General features: G+C 40.7%; 1 protein-coding gene across 2 annotated transcripts in view; it reads left to right on the top strand.

Moving 5' to 3' along the window:
* The window catches only part of bub3 (BUB3 mitotic checkpoint protein), a 234,451-nt gene that overhangs the window by 140,196 nt on the left and 76,046 nt on the right, over positions 1 to 18,209 (top strand). Inside the window, exon 1 of one of the 2 annotated variants that reach the window (XM_042082917.1) lies at positions 10,950 to 11,432. The exons of the other annotated variant lie outside the window; for it this stretch is intronic. The gene's annotated coding sequence lies outside the window, so the exon portion shown is untranslated. Of the gene's footprint in view, positions 1 to 10,949; positions 11,433 to 18,209 lie in introns of those variants that run through there. 2 annotated transcript variants of the gene reach the window in all.

Genomic DNA, 18,209 nt, shown 5'->3' with positions numbered 1-18,209 from the left:
TATCTGCGTCCAGGTGATGAGGTGATGGCTGACAGAGGTTTTGTTATCCAAGATCTTCTGTCTGAATGTAAAGTCAAGCTGGTCCTGCCAGCTTTCACCAAAAGAGGCCTGCCTTTGAAGAAGACGCCACCAACACGAGGCGCATAGCCAACGTCCGAGTGCACGTCATACGCCGTCTGAAGAACTACAGAATAGTCTCCGAAAGAGTGCCCATTAACATCACCTCGAAATTTCACAAGATTCTGAGAGTCTGTGCAGGTCTATGTAATCTTCGTGGGGACATTATACAAGAAAATGAGGAATAAGATGTTCAATGTTTATAATGTATAGACATTTAAGTTCAATCAGTTCTAATGGTTAACATGTTGTTTCTGTTTTTTTCTATTGTTCATTTTTACAAATCTATACAAAACTTAAATTTAGATTTAGTGTTCAAGTACAATGTTGTTTCTATTGTTCATTTTTACAACTAAACAATTGTAAGCATCCACCATAACTTTGTCTGCTCTTTCTACTTTGTTGACATGAAAATAACAGGACCTTATGCACACAATGTACAACTACTTTTTTCTTCAAAATGATCACCCGAGTATGACTTGTATTGGACTCCCCCTGGACATTGAAGGCATGTAATTGTAGGTGCTAACACAGAGATACAACAGCAACAAATATGGATGAGGTCCTGGTTATAGTGTTTCTTACAGTCTAATGCAGAAATGTGATGCACATATTTTGTAAAAAAGAGCATTGCACAAGACTTGAATAATGTGAGTATTAAGTGTTTTTAGGAGTTTTTCCATGTTTACAACTCTATACAAAACTTGAACTGATACTTGTATATTGTAATACACAAACATGATGTCTTTGTCAGACGGGGTCAATAAACTAGACACATTTTCAGCATTTGTTATTTTATTTCATGTTTGATAGACTACACAAATATTACATTAAAACAACAGGCATTAATAATCACAAGCAGTTTTATGTAGTTGATAAGTAAGCATAAATTAATGTGATTACTTGCATAACTGCATATAACGCTCACAGAGTTTTGGGGCAGCCGTGGCCTACTGGTTAGCACTTCGGACTTGTAACAGGAGGGTTGCCGGTTCGAACCCCGACCAGTAGGCACGGCTGAAGTGCCCTTGAGCAAGGCACCTAACCCCTCACTGCTCCCCGAGCGCCGCTGTTGTTGCAGGCAGCTCACTGCACCGGGATTAGTGTGTGCTTCACCTCACTGTGTGTTCACTGTGTGCTGAGTGTGTTTCACTAATTCACGGATTGGGATAAATGCAGAGACCAAATTTCCCTCGCGGGATCAAAAGAGTATATATACTTATACTATACTTATACAGAGCAACAGGCGACCTTCACTGTACTGGTCCGAAACAAAAGGAAGCATGTCTCGGAAATAGAATTCCCTTAGTCTAGCCACATTCTTTGCACAAAAAGCCTCAAAGGGGATGTGAAGCATCACCTGCTTTGAATGAGACCAAATCAATAATGTGCACCCTTTAATTTTGTACAGAACAAGCCAATTTGAATTTGCATGTAGAAGCCGCGGGGGCCATTAGGCTGTAACTTAGGAACACCCTCTACAATCTTAACGTCATATTTCTGATTTTTCATTAATTCATCCAGTGTTTCGTTAGCTTTTAGGAAAGGACATTTAATCTCAAGCAGCTCCCCTGAACTCAGAACCCCATCGGGGCTGGCTGACAGCCAGGGCTCTCCAGGACACAAAACTGTGTCATGGCGTGTTACCCTATAGCCACTGTCTTCAAGCCATTTCAGGGCCAACACCTCACCTTCCACACCATGTCTGGTAGTAGCATTCCCATGAAACCACAGGAAGACATGTTGCTGTAAGAATACTTGGGGGCTGCTTCTGACCGGCACCTTCTTGGCAGATCTAGCTGTTATTCTCAGTCTGCGAGAGTCGTGCCAGAGGTGAGACGCACTCTGCTCCTGAGTCTGCAGCTCCAGTCTTCCCGAGTCTATTGCCACAAAAGCCTCATAGAAAGCAGAGCAGCGAGGGCAGATGTTGGCACCATCATGCTCTGTGTGGGTTGCTGCTGGAGGCTCCTGAAGGGTTCATGGCAGGTGCTTCAGCATTTACACACTTGTGTAACAGACTTGACATGGGCAGCTTCAGATGTTTCAGTCCATTACGAAGAGCCTCTTGGGTGAGGAAAAGAGGGATGGTAGGCAGAGGTAGATGGTGAGGCCCTACATCATGTGCTTGGAAAGCATCACTGGCCCTATGGTGGGTAAAGGAGATGTCTGTCAGCAGCTTTGGTGTGATGTTCCTTTGGGTCCCGCTATTCCATCGCCGTTGCTCATCAGTGCTGGCAACTCCTGTCAGGCCATTGGACACTGCATTTTCCACCTAAAAACATGAATTTGTAATTACAATGCATAGTTATAAATACCTAGCTATAACTATACCCAAATTATTTTACCTTTAACTGGTTATCAATATTATTCATGATCTTACCTTGTTCCGAGCAAGACAAGTGATTAGACTGGACGTTTCAGGGTTGTCAACTTTAACCTTGTTTGGTTATTATGTTCATCCCAGATAAAAAGTGACAAATAGATAGATAGATAGATATTTTATTGATCCCAAAGGGGAAATTCAAGACTGCTAATGCTAAAATATATTAATTCCATACCACATTCTATGAATATTGACAACCCATGCTGGACCCTCCATTGGGAGTAAACAGCTAACCTACCTTTTAGATGTAGTCAGAGGCTGTACTACATACACATATTGTTCATATGCCAAGTAAAATAAATACTTACCAGAATTCAATGTAAGGTATGCTTCTTCATACCAAATAAAAGGTTACTTACCTGTAGTCCTTACTTACCTTAATTCTTGTAACCATGACGGGATTAGACTACTTACAAATGGTCACCAGTTCAGCAACTGTTTGTCCAAAGACAAAATATGTTAATATCATCAAATACAATCAACAAACTATGTACATTGACGGACAGAAATCCATTGGATGGGCGTACCAGCTACCATAACATGTACAAGAAAGTACTGCGGTAACTCCGAGTAAAATGCGAGAAACTCGGTCTGACCAACATAGCATAGCATTATATAGTATACAATACAAACAATTGTTATCCTCGTTAAGGGGAAAGAAATACCGGAGAATCGCAATGATTTAAACTTTCTGCAGCGCAGCGCACATCTTTGCATAACGCTAACATTAATGTTACCTAACGTTACCTTAGATTCATATTTCATTAGCCTAGTTACAGTTCTTGCAAGTTTACAGTTTCACGTCTTCTCTACTAAGTCGTCAAAATACAACTGATAATGTAATCAAATAGATGTCGGATAGATGTCGGAGACATTAAATCATGCTCGCTAAAAGATACTTACCTTCCACAAAATTGCTGTGGCGTGGCTACAAGACCTCCCCATGCCGGCTATACAGGTGCACCCGGTTGTCTCCACGGCTCCATCGGTCCTGGTTAACACCCATGCACTGTGGCTTGGTGTGCTTGCTTGACTGGGGTTGACTGCAGCTTTCAAAAATATGACATTTTGTTTCTTCATCTCGCAATGCACAACACGACCGACCTTCCCACTATGTAGGTATTGATAAGCCTCTGTGCTCTTTAAGTTCTTCATGGCCGCCCCATCGACGTCCACTTCTTTCACTACAGCATAGCCTGAACTGCCCACATGATGATCAATGATCAATCGCTGAACTGGCGATTGTAGGCTACGTAAAAAATAAACAAGGCCTATTCCCTATCCAATGATATCGGCAAATGTTTGTTTTCCAAAGTAAGAATTTCACTTCACCATGCACCTTCGACAATGAATAGCTCATTACACTTATGTTACTTTTGAACGTAGGCCTAACTGGTATCATTACAAACATTATTCGGTGTCCTAAACACTGGCATTTTATGGCATTGTGTCATGTAAGGTCGTTGCAAAATCTAGAGAAATGTGTGAGGTGGTCAGCGGGGGACAATTGAGACACACATTGGATTGTGTTATTACTTGCATTCCACACTATCCACAGCTGTGGTATCGGGGGCAGGAGGATTACTGATTACTGTTCTTCAACAGAAGGCCTGCCTCGAATGCAGGCTTGCCCAAAATAAAGGCCTGTGGTTTGCGCAGCACACAGTAAGTAGGTTAAATAACAGACCCGCCACAATGTGCGGTATGATGATTTTTTACGAGCAAGATGTTTTTGGTGCTCTGCATGTTCTTAAATAACAATGATCATCAGTAGCCTAATATTTGACCATTATATTGTGTAAATGGGCTATGCATTGGGTTAGAGACCAGGGGCCATATTCACAAAGCCTTTTATCTTACCACTAGGAGTAGGCTACTCCTAAATAGCAATAAAAGATTTTAGCTATAGGAGTTTCTCTTATTAAGTTATTCACAAAGCCTTTCAGACCTAGGCTACTCTTAGTAAGGAAAAATGACAACTCCTGAACAGATTCTGGAGCAGAGCACTCTAGAATCTTTGACTAACAGTCTAAGAGTGAGTGAGTCTGCGTTGCTATGGATGACGTTATTACTCATGCACGAGCTTGACTAAAGTGACCACCTTGATTGGCTGATGATTGTAACGCGGGAATGATTCCAAACACCTCCCTTATAATGTTACATTTAATTTACATGTTGACAATGAGTAGCCTAGTTTTGGTTGTTGTTGGTGGCGTTATTGCATGTTAGTTATGCCTACAATGCAAAATTGCTTCCTCACGATTAGAAGCTCCTGTAGCCGCATAGGATTTCAAAACAGCGAAATGCCACAAAACTGGTTTGTGAATAGGTCTGTGAGTTAGGAGTCCTCTTGACTTCTTTTAAGCTGTCACAGCTGGTGGGAAGGTGTGATTTGTTGGGGGCAGGGCCGGATTAACTGGGCACAAATGTCTGATGGCCCCCCCTGCCCCCCAGTCAACGTGAATCAGGTGGTCAGTTAATAGGCTATGCCGAAATAGTTTTCAACATTTTGAATATTAGTGTCGGGTGAATTAGGAAATGTTCTCTAAGGAGCCTTATGGCTGAAAGCTGCTTGGGATCCACCCTGTCAAGCAATATAACCATACAAACGCGCGCACTCATTGTTTCAAAAGGAGTAAATTCGGCTTTGTCAGAACTGAGCTGTGGACGACACGGCACGGCATGCCCAATTGAAAATAAATTAACGCAACGCAACACAGACCCCGCTTCTCTCGCGTCAGTCACTGACAGTAGCCTAGAATAAATGCATGGGGAAAAAAACTTCCCCATGACAAAGACATCGTAAAACACTGAAAGTTAATATTTTGACACTATAACATACATCTGTCCTTTGTCAAATGTGTTATGTTCCAAGTAGCCTAGTGCGTAATTCTGCTTCATAAAGTTGAACAAATACATTTGCTTATTTCACAGAAAAATCTAAATAGCCAGTTAGGGTCTACAGTGCAGAGTTGGTAAGTTATGGTAGGCCAACTTGGAGTGAACATGCAAACAGGGGAAATTCTTTCTCTAGTAGCTGAGTAGCTGAGTAGCCTCAGGGTTAGCTCCAATGAATCGTGCTCTCACGACAATCACGCCGTTAAACTTAAATAGGTTAACATCACTCTAAGTTCGCCTTCAAGCAAGGAAAACGATGATTTGAAGACATCTGTTTCGTTGGAAGGGCAATGGGTAGCAACAGGGCAACACAGAGACAGGCCCGATGGCAGGGCTGTTATGAGAGTATTAAAATATGGGATATTATACGGGAAAACATTAAAACGGCAAGACAGCGGGGAAAGTTAAAATACGTGAGAAACATGGAAAAAGTTGGCATGCATTGTTTTGGTCCCCGTGCACAGGGATTATTTGTCATATTATTAATCACATATGATTATTTGTGAAATTGTGCAAACAGGCGCAACATATTTGAAAAGGAAGGACTGGTAGCATGCAAGCTCACGGGAAAGATTGGTTTAAGAACGTTATCACAGTGTGTGGCTGTGGCGGAAAGCAGTGTGGGCGGAAGACGGCGACAATTGGCAGGGGAGGGTCATGTCTTTTTTAACAATTCTGTCGGAGGGTCATTGAACAATTTCTAGCAGGCAAGGGAGGGTCATGCAACTTTTGACTGAAGCACTCAAAATTCCTCTGGTGGCCCCTTCAATAAATAACGAACAGTCCCTAGATTGCTGCTGGGCTATATGTCTTGGTTCATGTCTGTTAACAACTCATTGCCGTCAAACGCGTAGCCTATCTCGCGGTTGCATCCATTACAAACAAACATGCAATGTGAACGTCTGGGATTGGTTAGAGCACTAAATGCTCTACTGAATAAGCACGAAGTCAAACCTTTAAATGAAAAACACTCTTTAATAATCAAAAAAATAAACCGCTAATGAAGTAAACTTGTGACCATCAAAAATCGTTTATCGCCTGCAACTCTGTGATAACAGGACGTAACAGGAAGGCATTTGGCTGAGCAACAGAGGTTAATATGCTCTATATTTTGTCCAAATGATGTCTGTCTATCATCGTTGCACTCGGAGAAAACCAGAATGTTTAATTTGTCCTGCGTTTCTTCTACGGCTGCAAACGGGATTCACTCGCAGTTAACCAAATATTTCTTTATTAGGGCAGGGCAGGCATATTTCTGGCTATTAAATTATTTCTAAACCAGTCTGCTAAAGTCTGTAGTGAAGTCTGTGTAGGGTTTTCCAGGCTCCATTTCTTTTTACGAGACACCCTGTTCACTTGAGCCATCTACCAGTTGTTTGGGTTGTTGCAGCGTCTCACTGGGAAAATACAAATAAAAGTCGCATGATACCGCGTGATCCCACGCGCGGACCGCGAGTGAAGCTGGCCAAGTCGAAGCACTGCCCACTGTAAGCGCTTAAACAACTAAGTATATGTTGAATAGGAATGTCTTTAGACCCCTCTTAAACGATCCAAAACTACCACAGGAACGGAGAGCACTAGGCAATTCATTCCACCAACATAGAACCACTGAAGAAAAGAGTCTGGAATTAGACCCAGTTTTCATGACTGGTCGACACAACAGACGCTCACCAGAAGACCGCAGTGGGCGGTTGGGGATGTAAGGCTTGATTATTGAATTAAAATAACTAGGAGCAGATCCAGTTAGTGTCCTATAGGCCAAAGTGAGAGATTTAAATTTAATTCTGGCTACTATAGGGAGCCAATGGAGAGTAACTAGGAGAGGAGTTACATGTGTCCTCTTTGGCTGATTGAAGACCAGGCGTGCTCCAGCATTCTGAATGAGCTGTAATGATCTTGTTACACAAGCGGGTAAGCCAGCTAATAGTGAATTACAATAGTCCAGCTTAGAGATGACCATGGTCTGAACAAGAAGTTGTGTGGAATCTTGTGTCAGATAAGGTCTGATCTTCCTAATGTTGTAAAGCATAAACCGACATGATTTTGCAATAGAAGCTATATGCTCAGAGAAGTTAAGTCGGTCATCAATTACAACGCCCAAGTTTCGTGCCGATCTAGTTGGGGTAAGTGAAGTTGAGTCGAGATGGATGTTAATCTGTTGGGGAATAGCTGTTTTAGCTGGAAACACTAAAAACTCTGTTTTTGAGAGATTAAGCTGAAGGTGCCGATCTTTCATCCAGGCTGAAATATCCTTAAGGCATGCAGAAATCCGGTGGGAAACACTAGAGTCATAGTCTTTTTATTCTCTCTTGCTATTTATTAAAATATTTCTTGATCTTTCTTTCTTCACACTTGCACAGAAATAGCTGAACACCAAATGAAATTTCTCTATGTGCTTTACGTTAGTATTGCGATGTATGTGACAAATAAACCTCCTTGTATCCTTGTGTAGCAGGCTGTGCTTCTACTGAGTGTTACGTGTTCCAAAGTCTAGGCCTGATGAATGGGCGGGTCACGATTAGGTGCACGTATATATTGACAGTGGCAGTTCCTGGGGTGACGCATCTACCTTTCTTCTTCCGGGGACTTGGTCTCTGTTGTGGCGTGGCACGCAAGCTGGTCGGGCTAGCTTGTTCTCTTGAGCGGTGAACATTTTCCAAGCAAGTGGTGTGGCTCATCGCGGCTTGTTCTACTCCAGTGCAGTGGAGCTGGTGTTTCTTTCCCTTGTCTTCGTGGGTTCTACTACTACAGGGCAAGCGTAGGTCCTGTGTGGGTCAAAGGTAGTGGTTATGACCTCTGGTCCATCCTTTGGCTTACTCTACTGCTAAGATAGCTGCACTTTGTGAGCCGAGACTGCATGTTTCACCGGCAAAGACGAGATTGGCCACCAGGCGAGTGTCCGCTCTCACAAGGGGCTGCTGTTTTGTCTTGTCCATTTTGTCTTGTTTTTGTGACATGTTTAATCAATTGATTCATCTCTCCATACTCTGGTCATCCTAGCGTGGGCTGCTAGCTTTGGTTGCTGGGGCTTGGTTGTTTACCTCACGCTTGCTGCTTATCTACAGCTTGCTTTGTTACGATGATTGCTATGTACTGCTGGTGAGAGTTTTGTATCATCTGTGTGTTGCTTTCTTTTCTTTTGTATTACTCTATATTTTGTGTGTGTGTGTGTGTGTGTGTGTGTGTGTGTTTGTGGTTTTGTGTGCATATGGTCCTATGTGCCTAACTTCTGCTACCCTGTAGTGGTGGAGGACGCCTGGGGTCTTAACCGACTTGGTCCTTATAGCAGGGCTCTGGGCCTCTCCTAGCATTGTGCCACAAGCTAAGTACCCTCTTCATTTCAGAGCTAATTAATAATTCATTATCTATTGGGTGGCAACTCCATCCTTATATGCATGTAGCTGATATCTCTCTCTCCCTCCTCGACAGGAATAGTTGGCCTACACTGGTGGTTCGCAGTCTCCGGGTGGTGGTCTTCCTCACTAGCCTCCCTACTTCCACGTGGTGTGTCTGACGTTGCAGTGTCGTCACCTGGTTGCAGTGTGAGTTGTGTATGTGTGAGAGAGTGTGTGCAAGATATTTTCTCTCTCTCTTTTTCTGCCTGCTGCCAGTGATCAGCCGTCAGTCCTGTCTACGGTATTAATAGAGATTAATTAAATAGTTAATTGGACATCTCCATCTTTTAGGGCCACGTCCTCGCTATACCCCGGCCTCACTTCCACTTTAACGGGAGAGCTTGTCCATCGCTGTGACTGCTGTGTTTTATTAAATTAATTATGCATTTATAATAAAGCTTTATTTGTATATAATAAAGCTTTATTTGTATAGCACCTTTCATACACAGAATGCAGCTCAAAGTGCTTTACATTTGAAGCATGTAACACAATAGTAGTCAGTCAGTCATTATCAATCACTTTTCTTTGCTGTTTATGATATGCTCAGCAACATATCAAAAATATAGAAAATGACGTCATAAGACTGGCAGCCTTAACCCTCTTACCCCCCACAAGCACGCCATATGGCAACTGTGGCAAGGAAAAACTCCCATATTCCAGGAAGAAACCTTGAGCAGAACCTGACTTAATAGGGGGAGCCCATCTGCTTCTGGCTGGCTGCGCCCTCCAATAGTAGCAGATGTAGAATAATCTGAAAATGTAGTCTACAGGATAAGATGAGTTAACTTTCCTGTACAGGTATGTTTTCAGATCTTTTTTAAAAATATTTACTGAACTCGCCTGCTTGATGTACAGAGGCAGGGTGTTCCATAGTTTGGGGGCATAATGGATAAACGCAGCTTCTCCACTTTGTTTGTGGAGCACTTTGGGTACGATTAAAAGATTAGAATTGGATGATCTAAGTTTCCTTTGTGGTTGATAAGATATTAAAAGCTCAGAGATATATGAAGGTGCTATGCCATTCAGAGCTTTGTAAGTAATTAACATAACCTTAAAATCAATTCTATAGGAAATAGGGAGCCAGTGCAGTTCAGCCAACACAGGGGTGATGTGTTCTCTCTTCTTAGTCTTAGTTAAAAGTCTAGCCGCAGAGTTCTGTATGAGTGCCAATTTCTTTAGATGTTTTTTGGGAAGACCAGTGAAAAGTGCATTGCAGTAGTCTAACCTGCTAGTGATAAAGGCGTGAATTAGTTTTTCTGCATCTTGTTGAGTTAAAAAAGGCCGCACTTTGGCAATGTTTCTCAAGTGGAAATAGGCTGTCTGAGTAACTTTACTGATATGGGGCTTAAAACTTAACTCTGCATCTAAGATGACACCGAGGCTTGTTACTTTTGGTTTGACCTGGTGTGCCAAGTTCCCCAGATTACTAAGAATAATATCTCGCTTTAGTTTTGGTCCAACCAGAAGTACCTCTGTTTTGTCATCATTTAGTTTCAAAAAGTTTTTGCTCATCCACTGATTAATGGAGGTTAGGCATGCAGTGAGGGAGCAAAGGCCATCTGGGTTAGTTGGCTCAACAGAAAGATACAATTGGGTATCATCTGCGTAGCTGTGGAAGTTTACATTATGTTGACTTATGACGTTTCCCAATGGAAGCATATATATTTGTCCTTTTGCTACTAAATAAACATATGTATTGCATCATTCACGTCTCTGCCCTATGTGTATCGAACCTGTGTTGCCAAATTACTTGAGTTGGTGAATTGGTAATAGTGTCCTAGGGGTAACCATACTCTAGGTGGCGTAGTCAGCTACAATTTCCTTTTTGAATCTGCCACATTTGTAAGTGCATGTATTCTAAAAGACTTTTATTGTGGTATAATCATCTCCTAGGTGACAGGTTTTGTTTTCTCACTTGAGACTCCACTTGAATGAATTTGATTAGACGAGTGTAGCACCCCTGTGGTTTTACTTGCAGTGTTACAGTTAATACAGTGTTAAGAATAGATATTTAATATGTAATACTTACCAGTGATTCCCTTTTATATGCTGTCTATGATACATCAACACTGTCACAAATGATTCAATAGGGACTTTTATTTTGACGACTGATATCTTGTTGATGGGGTCACGAGCTAGAGACCTTGGGGAGACATTAGAGCCTGGAGTTCTGAGGAGATGTGATTTAAGAAGGTGCTAATTAGTTTAGATATGTAGAAAGGATTTGGATAGTAATGAAAGTGTAAATATTGTATATATAGGTCTCCGATTTTCTATGAAGTTACTTTGACGTGTTTTTGGACATATTCCTCTTTTTAAAGAGGATAGGGTTTTATTTTACTTGGGAGTTAAGTTTAGCAGCTAACGTTAGCTATGAACGTTAAGATTCTCCGCTAGCTAGAAGCTAACGTTTTACACTGCTACTACATGGATCGCCCACCATCGCGAAGGAGGAACTTGAATGTGAACCTGACTTCAGTAAAGTAAACCGGATTGAAGGGAAGACGACGGGGAGGGACAGCGTTCAGACCGGTGTCTCTGTTGGAGGTGTTTGTGTTTGAGGAAGCAGCGGTTTGGGTGGGCTAGTGCTAGCCTTTCCTTCTACGCTACCTGGCTTACTGTCCACCATCAACGGCTACGTGAGTAGGAGAACCTTTCATTTGTTACGAGCTCCAACACGCGCGCCAACGAATGGGTACCCCAGACTGTCTGTGAATGTGTTTTACACCCGGGTGTTATTTTTCTTTTATTTTTATGTCATGTGTATGTGGGATTACCTTGACAGGTATTTACGTGTTTTGTCAAATAAATGCCGTCCTTGGCATTTAATATAACCTCTGTCTGTGGGTTTTCCTCATGACTGTGCACATTTAGTTTTACAGTAGTATGCTAGCGTTTACAGGTAAAGCTATTAAGGTGGTGTTTTTGTGTGATACCATGATATACCATTTTTACAGGTGTAATCTGCAATTCAGTTAATAAGCTAATGGTAATTATTTAATGTTTACCCTTCAGTATTTAGCGATAATTCTTTGAGGTGTGACTCAAAGTGGGGGCTCATACTGTTAATATTTCTTATTGCAAGGGAGGTTTAATAATCCAACATTCCAAAGTAGCTATTTCCATAGGCTACCCCAGGCCTCTTTTGACACCCTTTGCGAGAGCGTAACCTTAGACATATCCTGCCTGGTACGTCCCATTAAGTGCCTCCCTGTGGTTGCGAATTGCTTGGGCCTGATAGTGGGCTACAATATCTGGTTTTAATAGTCTGCTTAGTGGGAGTGTTACACGTGATTCATAACCCTTTTAAGAAAAATAATACTTGTGTAATAATCTACCTATCTTGTTGAATCATCTTACCCTTCCTTGTACTTATTTTTCTACGGATTGTTGAAGACCTGTGTTTTTTAAGTCTCGAACTCCTGTGAGTTAAAATACTTCGCTAGCATTCTGCTAACGAGTGATTTGCACCGTTAGCTGATAGTGCATTCAATTCAGTAGGATGATTAGCATGCTAGAATAACTGAGCTAACTAATAAACTAATAAAAACCAATCGGAGATTTGCTTTTACTTTATTGTTCTTTTAAGTGTTGCTATTGTAATGATATTGTCTTTATGTATGTTTTTGAGTAATAAAGAAGTTGTTAATGAATATATTGAATTACATGATTTTATATGACCGTTGGTAGTAACAAACTCCTAAGAGATAGGAGATGTTAATATTAGAATGTTTAATAATAATAATAATAATAATAATAATAATAATAAGCTTTATTTGTATAGCACCTTTCATACACAGAATGCAGCTCAAAGTGCTTTACATTTGAAGCATGTAACACAATAATAGTCAGTCAGTCATTATCAATCACTTTTCTTCATTGCTGGGGCCGTTTATGATCCACTCAGCAACATATCAAAAATATAGAAAATGACGTCATAAGACTGGCAGCCTTAACCCTCTTACCCCCCACAAGCACGCCATATGGCTACTGTGGCAAGGAAAAACTCCCATATTCCAGGAAGAAACCTTGAGCAGAACCTGACAGATGGGGGGAGCCCATCTGCTTCTGGCTGGCTGCGCCCTCCAATAGCAGCAGATGTAGAATAATCTGAAAAAGTAGTCTACAGGATAAGATGAGTTAACTAAAAGCTTTCCTGTTCAGGTATGTTTTCAGATCTTTTTTAAAAATATTTACTGAACTCGCCTGCTTGATGTACAGAGGCAGGGTGTTCCATAGTTTGGGGGCATAATGGATAAAAGCAGCTTCTCCACTTTGTTTGTGGAGCACTTTGGGTACGATTAAAAGATTAGAATTGGATGATCTAAGTTTCCTTTGTGGTTGATAAGATATTAAAAGCTCAGAGATATATGAAGGTGCTATGCCATTCAGAGCTTTGTAAGTAATTACCATTACCTTAAAATCAATTCTATAGGAAATAGGGAGCCAGTGCAGTTCAGCCAACACAGGGGTGATGTGTTCTCTCTTCTTAGTCTTAGTTAAAAGTCTAGCCGCAGAGTTCTGTATGAGTGCCAATTTCTTTAGATGTTTTTTGGGAAGACCAGTGAAAAGTGCATTGCAGTAGTCTAACCTGCTAGTGATAAAGGCGTGAATTAGTTTTTCTGCATCTTGTTGAGTTAAAAAGGGCCGCACTTTGGCAATGTTTCTCAAGTGGAAATAGGCTGTCTGAGTAACTTTACTGATATGGGGCTTAAAACTTAACTCTACATCTAAGATGACACCGAGGCTTGTTACTTTTGGTTTGACCTGGTGCGCCAAGTTCCCCAGATTACTAAGAATAATATCTCGCTTTAGTTTTGGTCCAACCAAAAGTACCTCTGTTTTGTCATCATTTAGTTTCAAAAAATTGTTGCTCATCCACTGATTAATGGAGCTTAGGCATGCAGTGAGGGAGCAAAGGCCATCTGGGTTAGTTGGCTCCACAGAAATATACAATTGGGCATCATCTGCGTAGCTGTGGAAGTTTACATTATGCTGACTTATGACGTTTCCCAATGGAAGCATATATAGGGAAAATAGCAGGGGACCAAGGCAGCTCCCCTGGGCCACACCAAAAGGCAAGTCATGTTTTTCAGATAAATGATCTCCTAGACTGATATAAAAATCTCCTAGACTGATATAAAAAATAATTCAGTGGAAATACATGGATTCCAGTTGCTGCTACTGGAAGAAACTGGAATCCATGCATTTCCACTGAATTATTTTTGGAATCTGATCCCTTATCATACCTGTTCATTCTTACTCGTTGCTCGACTTATCGTGACTAAATTCAAGATGGCTACAAACGCTAAACTTCGTGAAGATACTGTCTGTATAAATCGTCTTGTAAGTAAACTACCAGTGCTTTTTCAAAGTTCTCAATGTCTCGTTTTAAATGTCAGGGCCCTCGGAAGTCTACCAATGAAGTGTGATTAGTGAACAGTGATTTATTTGCATGGCTAGCTCGATGCCGAAGCACCACTATTGAAAAAGCTGTTGGTAGCATCGGCTAACTAGCGCCAGATTTTGGAGTGCAGGGGACAAGCCGAGATGGGCTATGAGACATACGTTCACACTCGGTATCATGTTTCAATACACTTTAGGTCAATATCACACCGGAATTCTCCTTTAATCTCACTTATCCTTCGCAGAGCACCGCCGTTCGGGGGGAGACTGAAGCGGGAAGGAAAACATCAGAGACAGATCTGAAAGTGAGGTGGGGGGGGGGGGGGGGGGGGGCGGGCGGTGGTAGGTAGGCGGGATTGGGGTGCGTCTGGAAGACAGACGGCGCACCTGGTTAATTCATAGCCATTCATAGCCTAGAGAAAACTATACATTTTTCTTTATCTGCAATGTTCCAGGAAGAAAGGCTTACATTTGAAGAGTTCAGATGCAAAACCCTCTAAATCCGTCTGACCACTTTTCTTTTAAATGAGCATTTAAATTCAGGCTCCTATAGGTTTTTGCCTATAAATCGATATTTCAGACCAGGAAGAGAGTGGTATTTAGTGGGTTTAGAAGTTAAATTATTTGATTAGCGTATACTATGTGTGGAGAGCATCCCCTCACCATCTTTATCTCATTTTTGACATAGGTGGCATTTAGAGGCTTTTGCATCTGAACCCTTCATTTATAGGCTGTCCCTGTTTGATCACAGCAGGTCCAAGAAAACAAGTTGATATAACGTCAATGCATTCTAGTTATGTTTCATGTACTTTATTTCATGTTGAGTTTTGCTTCCCAGCATGCATTGCGATTCATTTAGTATTTTTTGCTATTATTAGTTTTTAATATTTTGAAACAATATGGTTTGAACAATTTATCTTAGGCTTAATTTATCTTAATTTATCCTAGGCCTACTCTGATGATGTTTTGAACAATATGCTATGGGATATGCCCATTAAAACGTCGTATTAGTTTATTAAGAAAATGACACCATAGATGTGAAAGCAGCACATCCTAGCCCGGTATAAATGTCCATGTCTACTCATCATTAGTGTAATGCATTCGGAGGACGTGATTTCATACATGCATGAAAATATGAGGTGAGTGAAGTTGATTGCGTAGTTGTAGAACAAGTCATTAATGTGTGTTCATGTTCCGTCTACCTCTCTCCTAGCAACGCTGAGATTTACAGGATGTAATACCATACCAAATCGCGCTTCATGTTTTTTTTTTTTTTTTACCATCGCGGAAATATAAACGTCGCACGCATAACGTCGCGGTGACCATTACAGGACGTCCTCTCAAAGTCTCGTGGACGTCTTTTAGACCTCCCGAAAAGAGGTCCGCGGGACATAAAGGGAACCCTACACAATGTCGAGGAGGTGACGTTCGCCAGGGGACCTTTAGGGGACGTCGCAAGGACTTTATTTTGTTTACTGGGTACTAAGGATGGGATATCATTGTTTTTACAAAAAAAGATTGATGAATTTGTGTATTGGGGAGAGAGTGCTTGGGGAAACAGAGGATGTGCTGGGAAAATATGGCACATGTTGGGTGTGCTTGTGTAACCAAAGCCAGGGGGTATGTGGGTTAGGGAACACTCTTTTTATTGAGGAACATTATTTTTTCCACACTTTATGGACTGAGCCTTTTTTTTTTTTTGCTCACAACCTCTCCACATTTAGAGAAAAAACGTTCAGAGGGAACGGATGACGGCAGCATGTATAAAAACTGTTTAGCCAGTATAAAAAGGTGAGGATACACATTTTTGTGATTTATCTAGTACACTAGTGGGTCTTCAGATCTTTACCTCCGCTGTATCCACATCCACTGTGGCATTTCTGGACATTCTTGCTTCAGAAGCATCTCTGTCCAGAGATTCCCAAAGGTTAATATCTGAAAGACAAACATGACCGTAATCAGTACTGGAAGGTTTCATTCTTTATCCTTTTTTACAACCCCAAAACAGAAAAAGTTGGGACGTTGTGTAAAATGCAAATAATAACAGAATGTGATAATATACAAGTCTCGTAAACCCATATTTAGCAGCAAAAACACAACATCAAATGTTGAAAATGAAAATTTGGACTATTTCATGGAAAATATATGTTAATTTTGAATTTGATGGCAGCAACATGTTTCAAAAAAAGTTGGGACGAATTGGGACGAGCATGTTTACCACTGTGATGCTTCACCTCTTCATTTAAGAAAATTCTGTAAATGTTTAGGAACTGAGGAGACCATTTGGTAGACTAAGAATTAAATATTGTCCCATTCCTGCCCGATATAGGATTTCAGTTGCTCAGCAGTATGGGGTATTCTTAGTCATGTTTTTCATTCCATTATGCACCTAATTTGTCATCTGGACTGCAAATAGGCCATTTTAGCACCTGGACTCTTCATCTATGGAGAAATGTTAAATATGTTACTGTTTAAATATGCGCAGAATTCATTTTGCCATTGTTTTCCTGAAATATTCAAGGTCTTCCCTGGAAAAGACATTGCCTGGATTGTTTGTGTGGAAATTTTCTCTTTTAACAATAAACTACACATTTGAAATAATTGTAGGCCTATTAAATTATTATTATTATTTAATAATGGTTGTAATATTATTACATTTGGTTTAAGCTGGATGAGAAAGATGTGACATAATTCTATAGCATTAAACAGCTGACAGGAACGAAATTAACTGTTCCGGGAACAGTATTTTTTTTGTTCTAACCGGTTCGGGAACGTCAATTTATTGGTGGAACTCATAACCGGAAATGTTATAATTCCGTTTCTGTTCGGAACGAACCGATTGGGAAAAAAATCGGTTCAAAGCCCTGCTCAAAACCTGTATACATCATTCCGAATTGATTGTGCTTTACCAAATGTGCAAGATGCCCATGCTGTAGGCACTAATGCTCCTCCACACAGTCATAGATGTTGGGTTTTGAACTGAGCACTAAAACAAGTTGGATAGGTTGGATACTTGGATAGGCTCTCTCCTCTTTAGCCCAGATGAGTCCATGATTTCCAAAAAGAATGGCATTTTGATTGGTCTAACCACAGGACCTTTTTCCATGTTACCTCAGTTCATTTTAAACAAGCTTAGGCCCAGATAAGATGGTGGAATTTCCTGTATCATGTCTCAATACAATTTCGGCTGCAGTTTTTGATTTGAGTATCAAATTGTGCAAATAGAAAATGGTTATCAGAGGTTTTCCTGAGCCCATACTAGGACAGGTCTGGAAATAGGTCTGGTGTTGATGCAGAGCCATCTGAGGTCCAAAAGACCACGGCCATCCAATTTGTTTTTCAGCTCTTTCACTTGTTTACAAAGATTTCTCTGGATTCTCTGAATGTTTTAATAATATTATGTCCTGTAGATGATGAACTCCCCAAATACTTCACAATTTCATCTTGAGGAGCATTCAAATTACATTGTTTCTTCATTTGTGCACACAGATTTTACAGAGTGATGTATACCCCTACATCTTTACTTCTAAGAGACCCTGCCTCTCTGGGATGCTCTTTCATACCGAATCGTGTTGTCAGTTACCCTAATTAGTTGTGAAATATTCCTCCATTTGTTTTCTTTATCATTACACAACTTTTCCAGCATTTTGTTACCCCCATCCATACCCAACTTTTTTTGAAACATGTTGCTGGTATTAAATTCAAAAGTAACATATATTTTCCATGAAATAGTCAAATTTGTCATTTTCAACATTTGATATGTTGTCTGTGTCCTTTTTGCAACTAAATATGAGTTTAAGAAATTTGCAAATGCTTTAGTTGATGTGTTGTTCATGTATGATGTCATGAATGACAGACTATGACCTATGACATTCCTGATGATTCATGAGATATTAAGGAATGAAGTAATAATACGTAAATCATGAATTAATTCATGCATGAATTCATGATAATTCATGTACCCTTACCGTAAAGTGTTACCGAGGGCATTCCCGAACATTGGCATTTTC

Source organism: Alosa sapidissima, chromosome 24, assembly GCF_018492685.1.
Source record: "Alosa sapidissima isolate fAloSap1 chromosome 24, fAloSap1.pri, whole genome shotgun sequence".
NCBI lineage: Eukaryota > Metazoa > Chordata > Actinopteri > Clupeiformes > Clupeidae > Alosa > Alosa sapidissima.
This window is presented reverse-complemented; position numbering and strand designations above follow the sequence as displayed.